Raw genomic sequence first — 8,740 nt, forward strand, 5'->3', positions numbered from 1 at the left:
TGCCAAGAAGTGCATGCTAACAGGAGTCTGATATAGCTGTCTCCTGAGAGACTCTGCCAGAGCGTGACAAATACAGAGGCGAGTGCTCACAGCCACCCATTGAACTGAGACTGGGGTCCCAGTTGGAGGAATTAGAGAAAGTACTGAAGACACTGAAGTGGCTTGCAACTCCATAAGAACAACAATAGCAACCAACCAGATCTCCCAGGGACTAAACCACCATCAAAGTGTACACATGGACAGACCTATGGTTCCAGCTGTAGCAGGGGATAGCCTTGTTGGGCACCAATGGGCAGAGAAGCCCTTGGTCCTGCCAAGGCTGGACCCCTCAGTGTAGGGGAATGTCAGTGTTGGGAGGTGGTTAGGGAGGGGGAACACCTTTATAGAAAAAGGGGAGGGGCATGGGATAGGGAGCTTATGGACAGTAATCCGGGAAAGGGAATCACATTTGAAATGTAAATAAAAAATAATCAATAAAAAGAAAAAGAAAAAAGTTTGTGTGTGTGTGTATGTGTGTGTGTGTGTGTGTGTGTGTGTGTGTGTGTGTGTGTGTGTGTGTGTGTTTCCTCCGCAGATTTGAGACAACCTGGACAGGTCGGTAGCACAGTTTACCTGGACCTTAAATTGTGGTAGCAATAACTACAGGCTACATACATGCATAAATGTAGATATGTAAAAATGTACATATGTGTGTGTATGAAATGCTGGAGCCTTCTTGTTCAATCTGTGCTCTATCCATTCAGTGTGTGAATGTATTGTCTGTCTGACTCTCTGTAGGCATGTATATGTGTGTGTGTGTGTGTGTGTGTGTGTGTGTGTGTGTGTGTGTGTTGCATCTACTCTGTGTGTATGTGTGTGTGTGGGGGTGGGTGGATGTGGGTGGGTGTGTGTGCATGTACATGCATGTATGAATTTTCTCTCTTTTCTTTTCTTTCTCGAAGGTTCCTAAAGAGTTAGAAGTGTTCACAGTTTTTCCGCTGGCCACAGAGAGTAGCGACCCCATCTAATCCAGCTTTGTTCCCTCACGGAAAAGTCTGCTGAGTAACTTTTCTAGTCACCAGCTGCCAACAGCAGCAGCAGCAGCAGCCCCGTCCTGGTCAGTTACTATCAGCACTGACCCTCATCAGCTCTTCTAGTGCTGTCCTCCATCAGCTGCTATAGCACTGACTCCAATCATTGTTGCTACACTCCCCTGTCTGCCTCTTATTTACCCTGTATTGTCAAAGCTGGTCTTTGACAGTTTTTGACAAATATTGTTTAAAATTCTTGGTTATTGGCACTTTTCATAAAAAACATTCTTTGTCTTTGGTAACAATTTGGTATACCATTTATTTTACTTGTTCTTAGTTTAACTATTTTAGCTTTATTTGGTGATAATTATAGCTTTTCTTTCTTTGACTATCAATTTATTTGTATCATCAAATCTAAGTGTGTCTCTTATATGCAAGAAACAGTTGGGTCATTTAATATTCACTACCAATTTTTGACTTTCAAAGGATTTAATATATTCATATTTCATATGTCCTATGATGATTAAATTATATTTGTATCTATCATTTATTTTTCGTGAGTTTTGCCTCATAGTTATCTACTTTGTGTTAATGTATTTTAGTATTCTATCTTAAATATTGTTGGTTCTGGGCTGGAGAATGGCTCAGCAGTTAAAAGGACCAGGTGGTTTTCCAGAAGGATCTAGCCCAGCAATCACATAATAATTCACAACCATTCTAACTTCAGTTCCAGGGCATCTGATCTCTTCAGAACTCTTCAGGTTCCAGGCACATATGCGGTGCACAGAAATGTATTGCAGGCAAAACACCCATACATATAAATAAATCTAAAAAGTTAAATATTGTTGTTCCTTTAACACGATTACATATTAATACACAACAATATACAGTTTGAAAATAATACCTGTTTACTTTAAATAGAGTGTCTCCTTTCATAATTCTAGTCCCCTTCCCATGACCTGTCTTTATGTTTTGTCAGCTAATTTTGATTTATAATTCTAGTATAATGTGGTTGTCTTTTTAAAATGATATAGTATTTTATTACTTTTATCTGTATTATATAATATGGATTTTCATTTATGCTTACAATGTATTTTGGCCATGTTTCCCCCATTTCTCCCATCCCCTCATTCTTGTAAGGTCCACCTGTGGTTGCTTTTTCTTTTTTTTTTAATTGGTTATTTTGTTTATTAACATTTCAAATGTTATCCCCCTCCTGCAAGTCCCCATCTCATTCCCCCTCCCCTGCCTCTATGAGGGTGCTCTACCCACCTACCCAATCTCACTTCACTGCCCTAGCATTATCCTACACTGAGGCATCAAGCTTCCACAGGACCAAGAGCCTCCCTTCTCATTGATTCCAGATAAGGCCATCCTCCCTACATATCCAGCTGGAGCCATGGGTCCCTCCATGTGTACCCTTTGATGGTGGTTTAGTCTCTGGGAGCTCTGGGGTGTCTGGTTGGTTGATATCGTTGTTCTTCCTATGGGGGGTTGCAAACCCCTTTAGCTCCTTCAGTCCTTCCCCTAACTCCTCCACTGGGATCCCCGTGCTCAGTCTGAGGGTTGCCTGTGAGCATCCCTATATGTATTGGTCAGGCTCCTGTCAGCAAGTGTTTCTTGGCATGAACTAATAGTGTCTGGGTTTGGTGTCTGCATATGGGATGGATCCCCAGTCTCTGGATGGCCTTTCCATCCGTCTCTGCTCCACTCTTTGTCCCTGCATTTCCTTTAGACAGGAGAAATTCTGGGTTGATATTTTTAAGATGGGTGGGTGGCCCCATCCCTCAACCGGGGTCCATGACTAAATATCATTCCGAGTGAGGTAACCCAGTCACAAAAGAACACACATGGCATGCACTCACTGATAAGTGGGTATTAGGCAAAAAGCTCAGAATACCCATAATACAACTCACAAACCATATGAAGCTCAAGAAGAAGGAAGACCGAAGGTGGACACTTCAGTCCTTCTTAGAAGGGGGAACAAAATAATCACAGGAAGTAGAGGGAGGGAGGGGCCTGGGAGGGAGAGGCAAAACTGGAGCAGGATCATGTGAGAGAGGGGATGGGAGAATTTCAGAGTCAGGAATTAAAATGGAGGTGCATAGCAGTGGGGTTCAGGGGTGGGGAACAGTAGGTAGCCACTAAGTTCCGGATGTCAGAGAAACAAGAGGTTTCCAGGACCCAACAGGAATGACATTAGCTGAAATACCCAAAGAAAGGGGAGAGAGAACCTGTAGAGACCATACCCTGTGGTTGCCTTTTCAATAAGATAAAAGAAAGCAAGATTTGCTGATAGAAATGTCCTTGTACTGTTTTTTACATTTATCTGTACAGTTAGTTAATTACCCTGTGTCCTTCTTCGTTTTGGTTTTTATCATCTACTGTCCTTATTTCAACTCAAAAAGCCCTTTTATTCATTCACCTACAACAGCTATGCTAACAACAAACTCCCAATTTCTGATCATCTGCGAATTTATTTCCCTTGTTTTTGAAGAATAGTTTTGTGGAGCATACAGTTCCTTTTCAAGATTTTTTTCCTTCTGTCATGCTGTCAGTATGTCATTACACTTCTTTTGGTCTCCATGGTTTCTGGTGAGAAAAAAAAAATCCAAGGGATTTTATCATGTGGAGGCTTGTAATTTTAGTTTTTTTAATGCCTATTTTTAATGATGATTCTTAAATGCTTTAGCCTCCCTTCTAGCCTACCACCTATCAGAGGTAGTGGAAAAGAAAGGGTATGGAGGAAATGGACCTGTTCAGAAATGGTTCTTAGGAGTAAATCCTATCTGTGCTGTTAGGAAGTCAACAGTTCAGTTCACAGGTCAACAGCGGTAGCTCGATCCACTTGCAAACACTTCACCGATATTCCAGCAGTCCGGTTTGGTAGAGTCCAGACAGCAAACACAAATCAGCAGCAGTGGCACTACCTAGCAGAGACAGCCAGGCCTTAGTCTTGGCATGAGTCAGTAGGAGAGACCAGGGCCAACAGGAATTCCAAGAAAAGTTTTTGGCTCAGTGAAGGGAAGATCAGTTAAGATGTGTGACCAAGAACCATTTCACTTTGTAAGCAAACCAAGCAAGCTCCTTTTACTGTCTGTTGAGTCTTTGTTATAAACCTCCAAACATCATGTGCCCTCCATGGGTCTTGCCTCACCATGTCCTATCATCACTCTGGCCATCAGCCCGAGTCCACAGAAACTGCAAGATGCTGCAACACATCACTGTTCTTTTTGGTGTTTTTCTCTATGGCGTCCTGACAAATGGACCTCAACTGCACAATGTAAGGTGGACCAATACATGTGCGTTGTTACCGAAGAATCCTTTATGTGACTGTTTAACAGAACATCCTTTCACCTGTTTGCTTCAGCGAAACATTCCTTCATGAGTTTGTCTTAGTCTCTCATCTGTGTCTGCTTCAATGAAATGTTCCTTCATATGTTTGCCCCAGCAACACATCATCTGACACAACTGACTTTCCGAAGAGCCCATAAGTTCTCACTTTGGAGGTTGTTACTTCCCTCTTGTTGCAAGGCCTTGTTCTGGGATGGAGTGATTCCAAATTGGCCCTTTCTCCTCAGACACCCCTCGGGTCCCCTGAGGTGTCACCTTACATAGTTCTTGCTGAACAGAACTTTATCACTGATCATCTTCTGGCTGGTGACAATGTCTAAGCTACATAAATTGGACTATATGTCAGTTCAGCTACATTCTAGGAAGGGATAGTCTATCTTTTAGATCTCCTTTAAATATAAAAGTGACAGTTTCTATTTTAGACCACTTTGCCTGGAATTCCTTCTTTGGCATCTTTTCAATCAAGAGCACTGCTTTTATTTAAAAAAAATTTTTTTAAGTTTCATACACACATGAATGGAAATAAGTAGCCTTGGGGAGTGGGAGGTGGGGGGATCCTTTAGAAAGTACCAGAGACCCAGGAGGTGAGACACTCTCAGGACTAATTGGGGGTGACCTTAGCCAAAATGACCAAAATTGGGGAAAGGGAACTTGAAGAGTCCACCTCCAGTAGATAGACAGTGTCGAAATTGGAGGGATAGTGTTACTAACCACAGTCAAATTCCTAACCCAGAATTGTTCCTGTCTAAAAGAACTGCAGGGATGAAAATGGAGAAAAAAAAAACTGAAGGAAAAAAACCGATCCAATGACTGCCCAACTTGGGATCCATCTCATGGGGTACACCAAGGCCTGACACTATTACTGATGCTATGATGTACTTACAGACAGGAGCCTGGCATGGCTGTCCTCTGAGAGGCCCTACCAGCAGCTGACTAAGACAGAAACAGATTCTTGTGCCCAACCATTGGACTGAAGTTGGGGACCTCTATGTTGAATTAGGGAAAGGATTGAAGAAGCTGAAGGGGAGAGTGACCCACAGGAAGCCCAACAGGTTCAACTAACCCAGACCCCAGGGAGCTCCCAGAGACTGAGCCAACACCCAGGAACATACACAGGTTGGTCGGAGGGCCCTGGCACACATGTAGCAGAGGACTGCATGATCTAGCCTCAGTGGGAGAGGATGTTCCTAATTCTTAGGAGATGTAAGGTCCCAGAGAAGGGGGAGGCCTGGCTTGGGCAAGGGGGAGGAGGAATGGGATGAGAAACTGTGAGGGGGGGGACGAGGGGGAGGCAGACTGGAATGTAAATAAATAAAATAAATTTATAAAAATAATAAAAATACACACTGAGCACTTTTCCTTCAGGATTCCTTCAGTTTCTGAGTTTTTCCTGGTCTCCATTTGAATGTGGTGCTGCATCCATGAGGACTATGTGGACTCCAAGCCATCTTCTGATATCTACATATGGTGAGAATTGGGTAGGGAAAAAAATACCAACCCTCCCCCTACCCTCACCCTCCTACCCAGTCTAGCTATATGCCAAACAGTGTTGTCAGAACAAGGGCCTTAAAGACAGAGAATATCACAATTCCTTCTGTGATTACTGAGGCTAGAGGTCAATGAAGTAAGGCAGACAGTCGTGCCTGTCATCTAGAAACCATGATGATGAAAAGTTGCATTTCCTGTTTGAGTCATTTCACAAAATACATATACTTTAGGCTTCAAGTGCTTGTAGACCCCTCTTCGTTTGAACTCACATTTTTGAAAAGCTGTCCTCGTTCTCACTTGGCCACACAGAAGAAAGCAGAGGAGAAAGGGTGTCTTTGAAGGGAATTGAAGGGAACCCTGGGGTGAAATGGTAACACAGTAATGTGCAAATAATTCATTGCCTTTTGTCACTCACTTGGAACATCCTTAGGAACCAAGAATGACTGTGTAATGTACTCAACGGGGAACAAAGAGCCTCTGGGTGTCTACCCACTACACAGGCTGCTTTTATAAAACCCAGGATGCACTTGCAGCTAGCACTGTAGCTAAGCCTCTTTCACTTAGCTTGTGCACACTGGACAGATCACAACAGTTACTGAATAAATTGTCCATGAAAACCACATGAGACTGAGGCTGGTTTCTCTTACCCAAAGTCTGTGTGTGCCCGGGTATTATAAGACAGTTTTCATGTTATCCTAGAAAATCCTAACAAAGTATTTGCTAATATAAAGATTTAAAGTTTCATAGTTTTCCGCATAACAAATACATAGTAACTTGTTGAGAAGTGACCCCAAGATACGACCACAATACAAGGCCACACAAACCAGCCTTTTAAATTATGAGGCCAATTTTGCTAAGCCCCTGATATATTGGTCTTGTGGATCTAGATTTTGACGCTGAGTCACAATGCTCTAAAGGAAAGAGGCACTTCAAGGAGGTATTCAGAAGTGAGGAATCGGCAAGGGCTCTATGTCTCTCTGTATATATGTGCCCATGTGCACATGCATGAATGTGTGAGAATGTGTGTGTGTGTGCGAGAGAGAGAGAGAGAGAGAGAGAGAGAGAGAGAGAGAGAGAGAGAGAGAGAGAGAGAGAGAATAAGAATATACCCTAGAAATGGACAGGTAAGGGAGAGGCTCTGAAGAAGAAAAATATCAAGGAACTTGGGAAGGTAAATTTTCTTTTAGATTTCCTCACTTGGATGCCTGGGAAATCCTACATTGTTCAGCACATGTTGGCTTTAGCACATTAGGTAGAAAGGAATCTTGGACTAAGTGTTAAGTTCTGAATCCAAGTTTGCTAAAGGCAGACAAGAGACTACAAGCATGCAAACAAGGCAGAAGTAAGGCATCTGACACTCAGGTCATGACCTTTAAAGAACAAAACCAACCAACCAACCAACCAACCAACCAACCAACCAAAAATGACCTGAAAACCTTTCTTAGAACTAAACTTTCTAGGAAGTTGAGGGTAAACGCTGAGGGTAAATGCTTTACCTGAGGCTGAATTTAAACTATTTTAGGAAAATGGATTTTTAAAAACCTAGTTAGTGAAGTTAGTATTTATTTTCCTTCTGCTTGGCCTGTCACATAATGTAGCACTCACTTCACCAGGTAATCATTCTTCTTGCTATACATGATTTGGTGGCGACAGTCAGAAGCTCCTGACAGTATTGTCTTCAACAGAGGTTGTGCTATGTACTTCAGTGCAATGTACTTCATCAAAACACATAAAAAGGGGCTACCTTTTCAAGGTCATGGGATTTGGGTCATTTACATTATCAAAAAATTGAAACCACCTAATTCCAAGCTTAATTTTACAATAATGTACCAACTCTTTTGGGAATTCATAACAGGATAATTTTCTCATTAAAGCAATTTTTCAAATTCCTTCCAATTCAGTAAGTGTCCTATGGACAACTGCACATAATCTGCATCTAAGCTCGCTAAATAAATATATAAATTAAACATGTTATGTGAGATTTTAGGTAAGGTGTAATCTGTTACCCTTAGTTTATTAAATGGTGGGGATAGACTAGACATTTAGAAGGTTCCTTCCAGCACTAGCAACCAGAGATCTTCAGACGTTTGATCAATTTCTGTGTATATGACATAATATATTTGTGTCACATACATACATATATATATATACATACATACATATATACATATATGGCCAAGTAAATGCTGTCCCCAAGAAAATATTATCTCCACTATAAATCAATCAGTAAGAGTTTAGTTTGCAGTTTCCTTATAATTAACCAAAATTGACCAACAGTCAGGGTTTTGCTTCAGTTGAAAAACCAATACAGCTGCATGCATTTGCATTTTCTCTTTCCTTATTTATGTGTATGTGTGGGGACAGGATGAACATACTACAGCACATGTGGAAGTCAGAAGACAACATGTGGGAGTCAGTTCTCTTCTTCCATGAGGTGGATCAAATCCAGGTCATCAGGCCTGACAGTGTGTACCTTTATTGACTGAGTTATCTTGTTGGCCTCTTTCCTAACATGTAATACTGTTCCCCAAATAAAATATAAGCAATTCAAGGCTCAAATTTGCAAAAAAAAAGCATATTAGACTTTTTCTATAATTTCCTAGCTGGTGTGCTGTATAACATTATTCAATTTACAGAAATCATCTTTACACAGAGGCATCTTAGGAAGCAGCTGGTACTTTTAATGACCAGAGTTGGATCTATGCTTTCTGGGACAGGCGCCATCATTCAGTTACAGATATTTTTTATCTCATGTTAACACTCCTGTAAGATAGGTAAAGGAGCAATATCTTAGCTAGTGAAACTAAAAACATCTCTTAGTAGAAAATAACAGGCGAGAAAGAAGTCCTGGTTCTAACTAGTGCCTGGATGTCCTGAAGTTTTTCAAT

The sequence above is a fragment of the Rattus norvegicus genome, chromosome 1 (genome assembly GCF_036323735.1).
Source record: "Rattus norvegicus strain BN/NHsdMcwi chromosome 1, GRCr8, whole genome shotgun sequence".
NCBI lineage: Eukaryota > Metazoa > Chordata > Mammalia > Rodentia > Muridae > Rattus > Rattus norvegicus.